The following is a 17,251-nucleotide window of genomic DNA, read 5'->3' as shown; positions in this document are numbered from 1 at the left end:
GATCATGGAAGAAAAAATAGGGACAACGTTAGAAGCTCTAATACATGGCATAAATGGTAAACAAAACAGTATAAAGAATGCAGAAGAAAAACTAGATAATTGGGAGCTCCCAAAAATCAAACACCTATGCTCATCCAAAGACTTCACCAAAAGAGTAAAAAGACTACCTACAGACTGGGAAAAAGTTTTTAGCTATGACATTTCTGATCTCTAAAATCTACATGATACTGCAAAAACTCAACTACAAAAAGACAAATAACCCAATTAAAAAATGGGCAAAAGATATGAATAGACACTTCACTAAAGAAGACATTCAGGTAGCTAACAGGTACTTGAGGAAATGCTAACAATCTTTAGCCATTAGAGAAATGCAAATCAAAACTACAATGAGATTTCGTCTCACTCCAACAAGGCTGGCATTAATCCAAAAAACACAAAATAATAAATGTTGGAGAGGCTGTGGAGAGATTGGAACACTTATACACTGCTGGTGGGAATGTAAAATGGTACAACCACTTCGGAAATCGATTTGACACTTCCTTAAAAAGCTAGAAATAGACCTACCATACGATCCAGCAATCCCACCCCTTGGAATATATCCTAGGGAAATAAAAGCCTTTACACAAACGGATATGTGCACACCCATGTTTACTGCAGCGCTGTTTACAATAGCAAAAACATGGAAGCAACCAAGGTGCCCATTAATGGATGAATGGATAAATAAATCATGGTATATTCACACAATGGAATACTACGCATCGATAAAGAACAGTGAGGAATCTGTGAAACATTTCATAACATGGAGGAACCTGGAAGGCATTATGCTGAGTGAAATTAGTCCGTTGCAAAAGGACAAATATTGTATAAGACCACTGTTATAAGAACTTGAGAAATAGTTTAAACTGAGAAGAAAACATTCTTTTGTGGTTAGAAGAGGGGGGAGGGAGGGAAGGTGGGAGAAGAGCATTCACTAATTAGATGGCAGATAAGAACTACTTTAGGTGAAGGGAAAGACAGCACACAATACAGGGGAGGTCAGCACAATTGGACTAAACCAAAAGCAAAGAAGTTTCCTGAATAAACTGAATGCTCCAAAGGCCAGTGTAGAAGGGGCTGGGGTCTGGGGACCATGGTTTCAGGGGACATCTAAGTCAATTGGCATAATAAAATCTATTAACAAAACATTCTGCATCCCACTTTGAAGAGTGGCATCTGGGGTCTTAAATGCTAGCAAGCAGCCATGTAAGAAGCATCAATTGGTCTCAACCCACCTGGATCAAAGGAGAATGAAGAACACCAAGGACACAAGGCAATTACGAGCCCAAGAGACAGAAAGGGCCACATGAACCAGCGACTACATCAGCCTGAGACCAGAAGAACTAGATGGTGCCTGGCTACAACCGATGACTGCCCTGACAGGGTATGCAACAGAGAACCCCTGAGGGAGCAGGAGAGCAGTGGGATGCAGACCCCAAATTCTCATAAAAAGACCAGACGTAATGGTCTGACTGAGACTAGAAGGACCCCGGTGGTCAAGGCCCCAGACCTTCTGTTGGCCCAGGACAGGAACCATTCCTGAAGCCAACTCTTCAGACATGGATTGGACTGGACAATGGGTTGGAGAGGGATGCTGGTGAGGAGTGAGCATCTTGGATCAGGTGGACACTTGAGACTATGTTAGCATCTCCTGCCTGGAGGGGAGATGAGAGGGTGGAGGGGGTTAGAAGCTGGTGAAATGGACATGAAAACAGAGAGTGGAGGGAGGGAGTGGGCTGTCTTATTAAAAAAAAAAATTTTTTTTTTTAGAGGGAGATTAATTGGGAGTGTGTAGCAAGGTGTATATATGGGTTTTTGTGTGAGAGATTGACTTGATTTGTAAACTTTCACTTAAAGGACAATAAAAATCATAAAGAAAAAAGGGGGCATTGGGATGGAGGTCTCATCTGTAACTTCTTCATGCTGAAAACGGGCAACATTAGGGGCCTTCATGGAACTTCTGTACTGCTTCTTTTTGGGAGATCGGCTGGAACCTTTGAACTGTTACCATTTGGAAATGTAGCTTTTCAAGTCTGGAAGAAACAAACTTTATGAGACAATTAAAAATGTAAGGGCCAAATAGAAGAAGGGTGAAGATCATGTAGGTCGGGGGAACTAGGGGCCATAACCAGCTAAACAATTGTGAAAACCACCCCCTCTTTAAGTCGCTGGTAATGCCAGGCAGATTGTTGGCAGATATGAGGGTGGTTTGTAGCCTTTTTAACCAAGATATTTGTTCAAAAATGTGTTGAATATTGACCTTTACTTTCGCTGAGTTATTAATATAAGTATAGCAGGAGGTATTAGCCATGGCACACACTCTTCTTTCTTTAGCAAGTAAGAAGTCCAGCGCCATACGGTTGTCAATGACCATGTTAACGAGGAAATCTAGGGATTGTTGTTGAAGCTTGATGGAAGTTCTTGTTTCATTAGCAATGTGCTCTAGGGTATAAGTGAGATTGGCCAGCATGCTTTAAAATATCTGTCCAGGGCACTGTCAGGTTGAATGACTTTATTGTCCAAAAGATAGTGTTATCCAAAATCTCTTGTTTTTGATGGGTAGATTTTATCACCTCTCCACACTATTGTTAAAGATAGTTATGGGCCGTCATATGTGGTCTAGTGCACACTGTCCATTTGTGAGGAAGGGGTTTAGACAGTGGGTGGCTACAACTCGGAGGTCATCTCGCCTAGGGATATACAATTGGGGAAGTGAGGATTTCTCACAAACGAAGATGTATCCAAGTGGGGCACATGTTTGATGAGTATTTAGGGTGATGTTTGGTTATACCAGGAATCAGTACTTACACACCCCGGTAGGAGGCCTGGGGTCCCCAAGTTGTTCTTAGCTGACATGTAGGCTCTCAGAGTTTCTGGAGGGTCTTATAAGCACAAGCCTGAGACAGTTGGGCCCAGTTTCTGGGATATTGAGGTACTAAGGCCCAAGGACATGGCCCTTTTATTAAGTATTTACAAGGCATTGGTTTAGAGTCATTTCTACAAACATTTCTACTGCCGTTAAGACAAGTATGAGTTGTATTTGGGGAACATGATAGAGGGTTCCAGTCTGATGCCCATTCCCAGGTTTTATCAGTAAAGGTGAAGGGATCAGTAAGCTGGGAGAGTGTATGATTCTAAATTAGGTTTTTAGTGTTCTCACAAGTAGACTGGTTCTCCTGGGTGTAGTTATAAAAGTCAGTTATGTTAAAACAAGGATATTGTTGTGGTATGTTAAGAAGGGTCACGATGAAAATTGGGGTAAGGGTATATATTGAGGTTCTCTCTCTTTGGACTACTTAGGGTACATTTGACAAATTGGCTATAGGGACAGCGGTGGGTAGGCCACGCCCCTCACTCTGGGGATGTTGATGACAAACCCAACAGTCTTTGAGATTGCCCCCAGTGGGAGCAGCCTGAGAAATTTGAATAACAGTATTTTTACCCAATGGGGAAACTAGGGTTTTGAGTCAGGTATTAGGGGAGGCGGTGGCAGGTCTCTCACTCTAGGCCAAGACAAAGGTGAGGGTTAGGCTGAGCATCATACCTTTAAGAGTAGTAGAGGTGGTTAAAAATAACTATTAAAAAGGTTATATGGAAGGCTGATGGGGGTGTTTGAAATAGAGCACCTCAGGCCAAAAAAACCTGTTTTTACTTATCTCTTAAGGGTTATTTTTCTTGAACAGCCACCTGAGGTCTCTTGTCTGTTCTGCTTTCCAGGGAGGGTTACAGCGAACTGTTTCTGTGTCGCTAGAAGTTCTGGTCTCGGTGACAGGCAGAGCCTTCTTTAGCCGAGTGTAATGGACCCAAGGCCTCACTCCTTCTAGTTTTACAGAAGAGTGGGTGGTTAATAAAACAAGATAGGGTCTCTCCCACGCTTCCTGTAGGCCACAGTCTGTCTCCCAGTGTTTAAGGAGAAAGCAGTCACCAGGTTGGAAAGAATGGAGAGGGGTATCAGAAATAAAGGACAGAGCTTCTTCAGAGAATTGAGTTATTGATGACTGAGCTGCCTGCAAGGCTTGTAGGTAAGCTCGGATCAAGGCCTTTTGTCCTAAGTGAGGGTCCCAACCCACCCGCCTTAGGAAGGGCCTCCCGTACAACATTTCAAAAGGGCTTCTAGGAGCAACCCTTATCCTCAAGAGAGCCAGTGGCAGGGTCTTTACCCAAGGTAGGTGGGTTTCTTGACACAGTTTGGCAATAGTCCTTTTTAAGGTGTGGTTCATCTTTTCTACTTTTCCTGAGGATTGGGGCCTCTGAGCAGTATGTAGTTTCTACTTAACTCTCAACGCAGAGATGAAGAGTGTTACTTTAGTGATGGCTGGCCAATTGTGTGATTGGATGGAGGCCGGGAGCCCAAACCGCGGGATAATTTGTTCTAACAAGATGTTTGCCACTTCTGCAGCTTTTTCTGTCTTGCAGGAGCAAGCTTCAATCCAATTTGTAAAAGTATCTACCAAGACTAGTAGGTATCTGAGGACTCCGGGGGCATGACCGTAAAGTCTAACTGCCAGTCTTCTCTTGGTATTGCCCTCTATATGGTGTTCTTTGAATGGGGGGGGGGGATAGCCATGTGTGTTGTGGGTCGTTCTGTGCACAAATTTCTCATCTGCGAAATATTTCTTGGATGACACGGGTCATTCGAGGTCTCGTCATCACCGGTCTAGCCAAGTTTTGAGTAGTCTCTACTCCCCAATGGGTACCTTTGTGGAGAGTTTTGAGGATCATCCACAATTGTCCCTCAGGTATATATACCTTGTCCTCAGGGTTTTTATACAACTGTCTCTCTTTTTCAGTGAACTCCCACTCTCCTCTCCTTTTTTTGTCTTCGAGGGTATAAATGGGCTGAAGGTCTCTTAGGGAGTCCATGAGAACAAGGGGACACGCCTGGACAGGCTTGGTTGAGGGCGAGCTTACCTGTCGTGCTGTCTGTTTCGCGGCTTGGTCAGTAAAGTTGTTACCCTGGGCCTCTGGAGGTGTCCCCTTCTGGTGTCCAGGGCAATACACAACTGTTACCTCAGTGGGTAGGAGTACAGCCTCTAAGAGTTTTCGTATTTGTTGTCTGTTTCTTTATTGTTACCTGTTAACATTCCCCTCTCTCACCAGATGGCGCCATAGGCATGTACCACAGAGAAGGCATAACGTGAGCCAGTCCAAAACTGTGACCCTCTTACCTGTGGCTAGGTGGAGGGCCCTGGTTAAGGCTATCATTTCTGCCTTTTGAGCCAATGCCTCAATGGGTTTGGCTATGATCACCCCTGGAGTGGGTTTGATGATGACAACTGCATATCTAGTGTGTCACACACCCTCTTTTACAAAGCTGCTGCTGTCAGTGAACAGCTCTAGGCCTGGAGCCTCTAGAGGCTGGTCTCACAGATCTGGACAACTTGAGAAGACCTCTTCTATTGTCTGGACACAATCATGTCGCTGGTCCTCATCTAGTGACGGTGTAGGGAGGAGGGTGGCTGGATTCAAGGTGGTGTATACCTTCAGGGTGATCAAGGGGTTGTCTAGTAACATAGCCTGGTGCCTTCCCATCTGACTGGTAGTTAACCAGAGTCCACCCTTTTGTTCTAGAAGGGTCAAAACTGCATGAGGGGTGTATACTACCATGAGCTGTTGCACAGTCAATTTTTTCAGCTTCTGGGATTAGATCACAAGTGGCTATCACTGCCCTAAGGCAGGTGGGCCAGCCCTGGGCTACAGAGTCTATCTGTTTTGAAAAATACCCTACCGGTCTCTTCAGGGACCCCAGCATTTGTGTGAGGACTCCGAGAGCAACTCTTCATCTCTCATGTACACAGAGCTCGAAAGGCTTGGTTAGATTCGGGAGGCTGACAGTGGGGGCCCTCATGAGGTAGGCTTTTAGTTCTTGAAATGCCTGTTGGCACTAGGGTGTCTATATAAAAGGATCACTGTCTGCTCTCTTTGTGGCCTCGTATAGGGGTTTTGCAATGAGTCTAAAGTTAGGGATCCAAATTCGGCAGAAAGTTGTCATCCCCCAAAACTCTTGGAGTTGTCGCTTTGTTGAGGGGACCTGAGTTTGACAAATAGCCTCTTTATGGGCTGGGAGGAGAGTTCTTTGTCCCTCTGTTAGGGAAAAGCCTAGGTATTGGACCTCTTGGCGAGTGGCCTGGGCCTTTTCTTTTGAGACTTTATAACTTAAGGCTGTCAGGTGATTCAGGGTTTTAATTGTATTTTGGTCTGAGGCCTCTTTATTGGTGCTGGTGATCAGCAGGTCGTCAAAATATTGAAGAAGGGCCCCCTCCCCTAATTGTAACTTTTGGAGCTCTCTCCCCAGGATTTCTCCAAAAATAGTGAGGCTATTTTTGAACGCTTGGGTCAGTAAAGTACTGTCCAACAATACTGAGATCTTTACCCACTTTTGTTCTCCCACTCAAAAGCAAAGATTTCTTGAGAATCTCTTTCAAGGGGGATGCAATAGAAGGCATCTTTTAAGTCTAAAGCAGTGAACCATCTGCTGTCTCCCAGGAGTGCAGATAATAGAGTGTATGAGTTGGGGACCACAGGGTGTATGTCACTTACGATTTGGTTGATGGCTCTCAGATCTTGTACAAACCGATACTCTCCAGTTGGTTTCTTCACCAGGAGGATCGGGGTGTTGTACGGAGATTGGCAAGGCTGGATCAATTTATGTTTCAGGAACTTGCCTACCACCTCCTGGAGCCTGTCTTTTGCTTCTTTCCTGATGGGATACTGTCCCAGGCAGGGGATGGGAGCCCCTTCTTTGAGCCTGATTTTAACAGGTTGGGCAGAGACTGCCCGTCTTGGGAGTCTGTCATCACACACACAGGGATCTACCAACCCTTCCCAGTCTTCTTCTAAGGAGAAGTTCTCACCATGGGGCCTTTGGGTATCAGTGAGGAATGCCTGTAAGGCCCATGCTTGTTCTGGGGGTACACTTACCTCAACTGCTGGTGAGGCGAATGTGACCTAGGCCTGTAATTTGGTTAGAATATCTCGCCCCAAGCAGTGGGACAGGGCATTCTGGGATATACAGGAAGCTATTTTTATGTACCAATTGCTGGGCCCCTGCTTTGAAGGTGAGGGGTTTCAAGAAATTCAGTTTTTCTGGTCACCCTGTGATTCATAACTTGAGTTTTTTTTTTTTAGATAGAGGAGCAGGGGCTTGGTTTAAGACTGAGTGGGTGGCCCCAGTGTCCAGTAAGAACTCAACTTTTTCTTCGCCCACTTGCAGGGTTACCCGTGGTTCTTTGGGGGAGATTTTAACCGATCCCTTAAGGGGGTCAGTTGTATTCCCTGGGCCCCACCACTGTGAACTTGGGTCTTGACTCACCATGTGGCATTCTCCCTTCACAATTTCTTTATACCTTTTTCTCTGGGGGCATTCTCGTGGCCAGTGGCCCTCTTGTTTGCAATATGTGCACTGGTTTGGGCCCAAAGGGGGTAAGCCTCTTGGCTTCCTGGGCTTCTGGTGGGCTCTCAGCTCTCTCTCTCTCGGCGCTGGGAAACTTGGGTCTGGCCTGTAGGTGCTGGTTGGGTCAGGGCCGCTGCCTGTCGTCTCATTTTCCAATCTTTTTTTTGTACAGTGTCTTGGTCCCTGTTGTTAAAAACTGGAAAAGCAATTTCTACCAACTGAGATATTGGCATACCTGGCCCCCCGCCTTTTATTTTTTGGAGCTTTTCTTGGTGTCTGGAGCACTCTGATGAAGAGAACGATAATCATCCATTGATTCTCTTGTGCTTCTGGGTTCAGGTCCGTGTGTTGTCGGAAGTCCTGAAAGTTTCTTTCAAGAAACTCAGAAGGATTTTCTTTAGGTTTTGGTACTACATATATTTTAGAGAGGTTTTGTTTTTGTTTTTGAGCCCCCTCTTTCAGACCGGTTAGTAGACAGTGTCGGTAGTGCCTCAGCCTGTTCTGTCCTAGTTCCTGATTGGGATCCCAGTTGGTTCTTGCCCCAGTACGGCTAAAGATGCCTCTTGTTTAACCAGGTCCTGTAGGTTCTCTGTATGTTCTTGCTCTGCCTGTTGTCTAGCTTTTTCTAGTATCATTCTCTTTTTTTTCTGTTGTAAAGTAATAAAAATTATTACTTTTTTTTTTTATTACGGAGGACCTCAATTAGAGCTTGGCAATCTGCCCAGGTGGGCTGGTGGGTATCGAAAATGGAGGAGAACATATCATTCATCCTTAGGGGATCCTCTCTATAGGTGGGTAAATTGTTTTTCTAATTAAACAGGTCTAAGTGGTAAAAGGTACATGGTTGAGAGTACATCCCCGTGGTTGGCCATCTGCAGTGCTCTCGACTGGAGCTTGCCTTAATGGGAATCGGCTTTTACTGGTTGAGGATACGGAAACCCTGGTGGCCTAGTGGTTAAGTGCTATGGCTGCTAACCCAGTTCAAATCCTCCAGACGCTCCTTGGAAACTCTATGGGGCAGTTCTACTCTGTCCTATACAGTCACTATGAGTCAGAATCCACTCGAGGGCACTGGGTTTGGTTTTGGTTTTTGGTTGAGGATACAGGTGGCTCCTGGCCAAAAGACAGCCCACTATGGGTGTGGGAGGGGGAGGCCATCCCTACTGCTGGGCTTGTTGTCCTTGGCCCACTTCTTCTTGTGGCCTGAGTGCCACTCCCGAAACTCTAGCCCCTGGTCCTGGGTTGGCTGGGGCCATTTGGGGAATCTGGGAATAGGTGGGTTGATGTGGGGGAGGGGCCCAGGGGCCGAGAACAGGATCCTTCTCTGATTGCATAAGGATGGGGGGCTCCTGCTTTTCTTTAGGCTTTTGCCTTTCTCCCTTTTGAACCATTATTTTACACTGTTTTTATAGATCCTTGTTACTATCCCAAAAGAGGGCCATAAAAGTCTGTACATAGGGGATCTTGTCCCACTTTTTTTTTTCACAAAATAAATCTATCTCTAAAATTGTGCTGTAAGCTATAGAACCCCCAACTGGCCATTCTTGTTAGTTACCTAGTTGGTACTGGGGCCAAGCTACATTATAAAAGAAAATCAATTTCTTTTTCTTCATTCCCTCTTATTTGAAAAAATCTCAATGCTTTAAGACATATCCTAAGAGGGAGTCAAAAGGTGTTGAACTTTTATTCTCTATTTAGATATTTAACACTACTAGGTTTCTGTCTCTTGTATTTAATTAGGGGTCAGACACCACAGCCTTTAACTCAAATGAGGCTAGAATTTTTTTTAAGAAAGAGGAAAAGAAAAAAAAAACTTTAAGGCTACAGAGGGACTCTCAAGCTTATCTTCTTGGGCTGTTCCCAAACCGATACCTATGTCTACAACCCACAGCCAGGTTTGGTAATTCTTGGGATTACAGTCTTCCCAGGGGTGAGGAAAAAAAAAACCCTTTTCAACGTGGAGAGGAAAGAAAGAGGAAATAAAAGAAAGAGACCAAAAAGAGCAGAGTGGATACTAAGATGAGAAAGGGAAGAAGAGTGTTCTGAAAAACCGCAGAGTGACTTGAAACCCCCAGATCACCAATGGGGCAAGAGCCCCTTAATTAGGTGCGAGTGGGTCCCAGTGGGCCACAACCCCTATTTCCCTCGTTGTTATGGGGTCTGGTCTTAGGACTGTGCTTGGCCACCCTCTTCTTGCCTAATTCCCTGAGACCAGTGGAACAACTTGGTAGAGAGAGCTTACCTGAAGTTAGGGGCCTCTCCTGTCCAGTTTTGTTCTCAAGCTGAGGTGGGAACTTGGCAGACTTTATCCCGAGCAGGAATCGTGGTGGCCGCCCAAAACTCCTTACGCCTTAAGGGGTATCGGGGGTCCAGATTCTCACTGCCCGGGTTTCGCAGTTGGCTGTCCCTGCAGAAGTCACCAGAATTTGTAACCAAACGCCACTCGGGTTCTTGTCCTGTCTTATTAGCCGACTGAAATAAGACAGCACTGACTGTAAGGGAAACAGAAAGCGGCAAGTTTATTGTCTCCGCATACAAGGAGAGCGTGGGGTCTAGTAACCATAAGGCCACATGCTTGCCATCTAAGGGGGCTGGGGAGCTTTTTGTTTCCAATGGTGTCTGGGGTTGGGTTTGGTAATCAGAACTTTCCAACCTTAGCCCTCCCATGCCCATATTTGGGGGTCCAGATACTAAATTATCTTCTGCCGAATGTGCGCATAGTGGGACCCCTCACTTCTAAAATGGAATCAGGTAGAATCATAGACTGGGAAACACTGTTCCTTCCGGTGACAATCGGGTCGGGGCGGGGGCAGGTCAGTTGAAGGATGTGATTTCTTCAGTCTGCGCATGCTTCAAGGTGTAGCTTGGGTCAGTTCAGTGGATAGAGCCACTACATGCTGCAGCTTCCTGAAAAATGCTGTTCAAAACAAGCTTGTGGTTGGCAAGACAAAGAAAGGGGGGAAGGAGTGTTGATTGGGGTTTTCAATTTCACAGATTAAAACTCAAAAAGGTAGATAACTTGTCCCTGATCATGTAACTAGGAAGTGACAGAATTTGGATTTAAAAGAAGCTCCATCACAATCCCCAAACTATTTAAAAAAAAAAAAACCTGGGAAAGAAATCCTTGCATACTTTAAAATCACCAATTACATTAAAATATTCCAGAATGTTTTTATATAATCATTCTATTTTTAGAGTTTTACTCATGAGAAACAATGTTTTCTTTACATTAAACTATTTTTTGATATCCCTGTCTGGGTTGACTTCTGATTGCTCAGCTCTAGTCTTGGGTTGATACCTGATATTATTGATTTTCTAACTAACGAACTCCCTTTAGTATTTCTTGTAGTTTTGCTTTGGTTTTTATGAATTCCCTAAACTTCTGTTTATCTGGAAATGTGCTAATTTCACCTTCATATTTAAGAGACAGTTTTGCTGGATATATGATTCTTGGCTGGCAATTTGTTCCTTCAATTTTTTAAATAAGTCATCCCTTTGCCTTCTTGCCTGCATGGTTTCTGCCAAGTAGTCTGAGCTTATTCTTATTGGTTCTCCTTTGTAGGTGACTTTTCATTTCTTCCTAGCTGCTCTTAAAATTCTCTCTTTATCTTTGGTTTTGGCAAGTTTGATTATAATATGTCTTGGTGAGTTTCTTTTTACATCTACCTTATGTGGAGTTTGATGAGCATCTTGGATAGATATCTTCTCATCTTTCACGATATCAGGGAATTTTTCTGCCAACAAATCTTCAACAATTTACCCTGTATTTTCTGTTATTCCTCCCTGTTCTGGTACTCCAATCCCTCGTAGGTTATTTCTCTTGATAGAGTCCCACATGATTCTTAAGGTTTCTTCATTTTTAAAATTTTTTTTCTCTTATTTTTCTGCAAATATGTTAGTGCCAGGTGATTTATCTTCAAGTTCAGTAATTCTGCCTTCCTTTTGCTCAATTCTGCCCTTCTGACTTTCTATCGAGTTGTCTGGTTCTCTAATTTTATTGTTAATCTTCTGAATTTCTGATTGCTGTCTGTCTGGATTTTTCCAGCTTATTAAGGTTTTCGTTATTTTCCTGAATAATCTTTTTAGTTTCTTCAGTTGCTTTATTTGTGTGTTCCTTGGCTTGTTCTGTGTATTGCCTGATTTCATTCCTGATGTCTTGAAGGTTTCTGTATATTAATCTTTTGTATTCTGCTTCTGGTAATTCCAGGAATGTACTTTCATTTAGAAGATCCCTCAATTCTTTGTTTTGAAAGCTTGTTGAGGTGATCGTGTCCTGTTTCTTTATGTGATTTGATATTGACTGTTGTCTCCGAGCCATCTATAAGTTATTGTATTAGTTTATGTTTGCTTACTGTGTCGTAGCTTCTTTCTTTGTTTTGTTTTGATATGCCCAAATGGGTTGATTGAGTGAGCTAGCTTGATTATTTTCTCCTTTGGAGCTCTAACGTCCTGTCCCCAGATGGCTAGAGCTGTTTTCAGGTATATCAGTCTGAGTCCATTTACTTTTCTTGTATGAATTCAGCTCAGGTGTCCAGGTATCTGATCATCAAGTGTGTGGTACAGGTTCTGTCCTACAGACTTAGAGGGGCAGGATGATTGGTGTAGGTACCAGTATCTGGTTGCAGCAGGGGGGTTACAGTCTGAACAAGGCAGGAGAGTGGGTTCTGCAGATGGATCTTGGACACCCAATGTTTTTGGTTTTAAGGACTGGGAGGTACCAGTTATCCTTGGACCCCTGTTGCGGGTGGCTGGGTGACCTGAATGGACAGTCCAGTCCTTACGCCCCTGATGTGTGTAGGCGAGGCCCCTGTTTAATAGGCAAAGCAATGTCAAACATCAAAAACCCACCGCTTCGCCACACAACTGAAATGGTTGGAGTCTGCCAACAAGGGCCTATTCACCTGAAATAGGCCCACAGAGGTCTATGCAGAGGGGAAAGGTACTCAGAGTCTATAGACCATTTATGCCTGGACAGGAGCTGCTTCTGTCCTGAGCTCCCCTAGTTAGTAGAGCTGGCAAATTATCTTTTCTATCATTTCCAATTTTTTTCCTTCTCCAAGGGCGGGAGGATGTTTCTAGGCACTCAGCAGGGCCTATCTCAGGCCCAGGGAATTCAGCAGCTGAAGCCGGCTTGGGGCCGGGACGGGGGGTGCAGTAAAATATACGCGAGTACTTAGGTTTTGTCGAGAACGCCACTCTTCTCTGGTTCCAGAGGTGTGAGTCGGGTGTGTGGCTGACTGCTTCTCCCTAATGATAATGTGGCTGAACACTGGTAAGAGCCCACCACCGCTGGTCCCAGGAATGGTGCCTGAGGGCTCCCCGTGATCCAGGTCCGGTAACTTCTCTCTGGTTTCTGAACCGTCTCTTCCTCCCCCTGCCCCTCAGTTCGTTTTCTAAGCTTGCCTTTGAGGCTCAGTGCTCCTAGCTTGTCATAAATATACTCAGTTCATTTTTTTTTTGGTCTTTGTTGTAAAGAGGGCCTGTCAGAAGCATCTATCTATTCCGCCATCCTGGCTCTGCCTCCCTGGTATTTTTTTCTCCTTTCCTTTTGGTGTTTCCATTATGCATATGTTCATGTGCTTAATGATGTATTACATTTCTCTGAAGCTTTTTTCATATTTTCTTCATTGTTTTTTCTTTTTGCTCCTCAGATCAGATATCAATTGACCTTTCTTCACGTTTCTGACTTTTTTTTTTAAACACTTGCGTCCTTCTAGTTAATTTTTCATTACTGTTACTTTTCAACTTCGGAATTGCCATTTGGTTCTTTTTATAATGTATATTTACTTATACTCCCTCTTTGATGAGACAAAGAGCTACCAGTCTCTACTTAGTTACTTAACACCAAAATCTCCTTTGTTTTTGAGAGTGCTTTCAGTCTTGAAACTCTACATTCTATGTCAAATAAAGTAAGTTCTTCGAGGAAAGCTTCCCAGCTTTTTCTCCTTGTGGACTTCCTTTTTCTTAAATAACATATCTGAGCTGCTGATCCAGAGCTGATAGTTTGGACAGTGGCCTTATTCTTTTGTAGTTAAATTCCTGCTTTTGGTTTGAAGGCTTTGGTCTTGTCAGCTCCCTTGCAACAAGTGAGTTAGGGCCTAGTATTCATGCTCTACCATGCCTAAGGTGGAGCATCCATCCTATGAGTGGAGATTGGGTTAAGGAAGCCTGCCCTTGCCCTCATGGCTGCACTTGCCAGGAATCTTGCCTCTGCAACTCAAAACTTGGGAAGAAAAATGCTAGTGGCCTTCTTTTCCCATTGAGATATGTGTCCCTTAACTGGAATCTGAGAGAATAAATATCCCCGTCTTCTTGGCAATGGAAACTTGGTGATGCAGTGGTTAAAGCGCTTCGCTGCTAACCAAAAGATTGGCAATTCAAACCCACCAGCTGCTTCATGGGAGAAAGATGTGGCAATCTGCTTTTGTAAAGATTACAGCCTTGGAAACCCTATGGTGCAGTTCTACTCTGTCCTATAGGGTCGTTATGAGTCAGAACTGACTCAGCAGTAGTGGGTTTTCTTGGCCACACCTTCCCATAGTGAAGTTTTCATACTGCTGAGCTTATTGGGGAGAGGGAGGAAGAGGGTCATGATTGAAGTGTCACACTCTCATTATCCTTACCAATTTTTAGTGGATATTGTTGAATAAGTGTTTCTCTCTTTGCTGTATACCCTTAGGACAATATCCAGATATATAAATGTTGTTTTTTTTAAATAATTTTCACCAGTTCTGCACATCTCCTACTATCATTCTGCAAGTGGAGCTCTCTCCTTTGCTTTTGAAGGATAATTTCATTTGATATAAAATTCTAGATTAGTAGTTTTTTTTTCTTTCACCACTTTAAATACTTCATTCACTCTCTTCTTGCTTGCATAGTTTCTCACGAGAAGTCCACTCGAATTTTGCCCATTGTTACTCAATGATTTTATTTCTTCTTGGTTCTTTCAAGGTTTTCTCTTTGTTTTTCTGCAGTTCAGATATGATATGCCTACATAAATTTACAGTATTTATCCTGACTGGTTTTCTTTGATCTTCCTAGGTCTGTGATTTGATGTCTGTCATTAATTTTGGTAAGTTCTCAGGTATTTTTCTTGAAACATTTGTTCTCTTTTTCCATTTCTTATCCTTTTAGTATTGCTATTATGCATATGGGACACTTTTTGAAACTATCCACAGTTCTTGGATATTCTAGATTTTTGTTCACTATTCTAATTTTTTTTCCTTTTTTTATTAACTTTTATTGAGCTTCAAGTGAACGTTTACAAATCAAGTCAGTCTGTCACATATAAGTTAATACACATCTTACTCCTTACTCCCACTTGCTCTCCCCCTAATGAGTCAGCCCTTCCAGTCTCTCCTTTCGTGAAAACTTTGGCAACCTCCAACTCTCTCTACCCTCCCATCACCCCTCCAGACAGGAGATGCCAACACAGTCTCAAGTGTCCACCTGATATAATTAGCTCACTCTTCATCAGCATCTGTCTCCCACCCACTGTCCAGTCCCTTTCATGTCTGCTGAGCTGTCTTCGGGGATGGTTCCTGTCTTGTGCCAACAGAAGGTTTGGGGACGATGACCACCGGGATTCCTCTAGTCACATCCAGACCATTAAGTATGGTCTTTTTATGAGAATTTGGGGTCTGCATCCCACTGATCTCCTGCTCCCTAAGGGGTTCTCTGTTGTGCTCCCTGTCAGGGCAGTCATCGATTGTGGCCGGGCACCAACTAGTTCTTCTGTTCTCAGGATAATGTAGGCCTCTGGTTCATGTGGCCCTCTCTGTCTCTTGGGCTCTTAGTTGTCGTGTGACCTTGGTGTTCTTCATTCTCCTTTGCTCCAGGTGGGTTGAGAGCAATTGATGCATCTTAGATGGCCGCTTGATAGCTTTTAAGACCCCAGATGCCAAATTTCAAAGTGGGATGCAGAATGTTTTCATAATAGAATTATTTTGCCAATTGACTTAGAAGTCCTCTTAAACCATGGTTCCCAAACCCCCGCCCTTGCTCCGCTGACCTTTGAAGCATTCATTTTATCCCAGAAACTTCTTTGCTTTTGGTCCAGTCCAATTGAGCTGACCTTCCATGTATTGAGTGTTGTCTGTCCCTTCACCTAAAGCAGTTCTTTTCAGCTAATTAATCAGTAAAAAAAACCCTCTCCCACCCTCCCTCCCTCCCTCCCCCCCTCGTAACCACAAAAGTATATGTTCTTCTCAGTTTATACTATTTCTCAAGATCTTATAATATTGGTCTTATACAATATTTGTCCTTTTCCTCTGACTGATTTCGCTCAGCATAATGCCTTCCAGGTTCCTCCATGTTAAGAAATGTTTCACAGATTCGTCACTATTCTTTATCGATGTGTAGTATTCCATTGTGTGAATATACCACAATTTATTTACCCATTCATCCGTACATGGACACCTTGGTTGCTTCCAGCTTTTAGCTATTGTAAACAGAGTTGCAATAAACATGGGTGTGCATATATCTGTTTGTGTGAAGGCTCTTATTTCTCTAGGGTGTATTCCGAGGAGTGGGATTTCTGGGTTGTATGGTAGTTCTATTTCTAACTGTTTAAGATAACGCCAGATAGATTTCCAAAGTGGTTGTACCATTTGACATTCCCACCAGCAGTGTATAAGAGTTCCAATCTCTCCACAGCCTCTCCAACATTTATTATTTTGTGTTTTTTGGATTAATGCCAGCCTTGTTGGAGTGAGATGGAATCTCATCATAGTTTTAATCTGCATTTCTCTAATGGCTAATGATTGAGAACATTTTCTCATGTATCTGTTAGCTGCCTGAATATCTTCTTTAGTGAAGTGTGTGTTCATATCCTTTGCCCACTTCTTGATTGGGTTGTTTGTCTTTTTGTGGTTGAGTTTTGACAGAATCATGTAGATTTTAGAGATCAGGCACTGGTCGGAGATGTCATAGCTGAAAATTCTTTCCCAGTCTGTAGGTGGTCTTTTTACTCTTTTGGTGAAGTCTTTAGATGAGCATAGGTGTTTGATTTTTAGGAGCTCCCAGTTATCGGGTTTCTCTTTGTCATTTTCAGTAATGTTTTGTATTGTGTTTATGCCTTGTATTATGGCTCCTAGAGTTGTCCCTATTTCTTCTTCCATGATCTTTATCATTTTAGTCTTTATGTTTAGGTCTTTGATCCACTTGGAGTTAGTTTTTGTGCATGGTGTGAGGTATGGGTCCTGTTTCATTTTTTTGCAAATGGATATCCAGTTATGCCAGCACCATTTGTTAAAAAGACTATCTTTTCCCCACTTAACTGACACTGGTCCTTTGTCAAATATCAGCTGCTCATACATGGCTGGATTTATATCTGGGTTCTCAATTCTGTTCCATTGGTCTATGTGCCTGTTGTTGTACCAATACCAGGCTGTTTTGACTACTGTGGCTGTATAATAGGTTCTAAAATCAGGTAGAGTGAGGCCTCCCACTTCTTCTTTTTCAGTAATGTTTTGCTTATCCGAGGCTTCTTTCCCTTCCATATGAAGTTGGTGATTTGTTTCTCCATTGCATTAAAAAAATGTCATTGGAATTTGGATCGGAAGTGCATTGTATGTATAGGTGGCTTTTGGTAAAATAGACATTTTTACTATGTTAAGTCTTCCTATCCATGAGCAAGGTATGTTTTTCCACTTGAGTATGTCCTTTTGAATTTCTTGTAGTAGAGCTTTGTAGTTTTCTTTGTATAGGTCTTTTACATCCTTGGTGAGATTTATTCCTAAGTATTTTATCTTCTTGGGGGCTACTGTGAATGGTATTGATTTGGTGATTTCCTCTTCGATGTTCTTTTTGTTGATGTAGAGG

This window comes from Loxodonta africana, chromosome X (assembly GCF_030014295.1).
Source record: "Loxodonta africana isolate mLoxAfr1 chromosome X, mLoxAfr1.hap2, whole genome shotgun sequence".
Taxonomy (NCBI): Eukaryota; Metazoa; Chordata; class Mammalia; order Proboscidea; family Elephantidae; genus Loxodonta; species Loxodonta africana.
Note: the sequence above shows the minus strand (reverse complement) of the source record.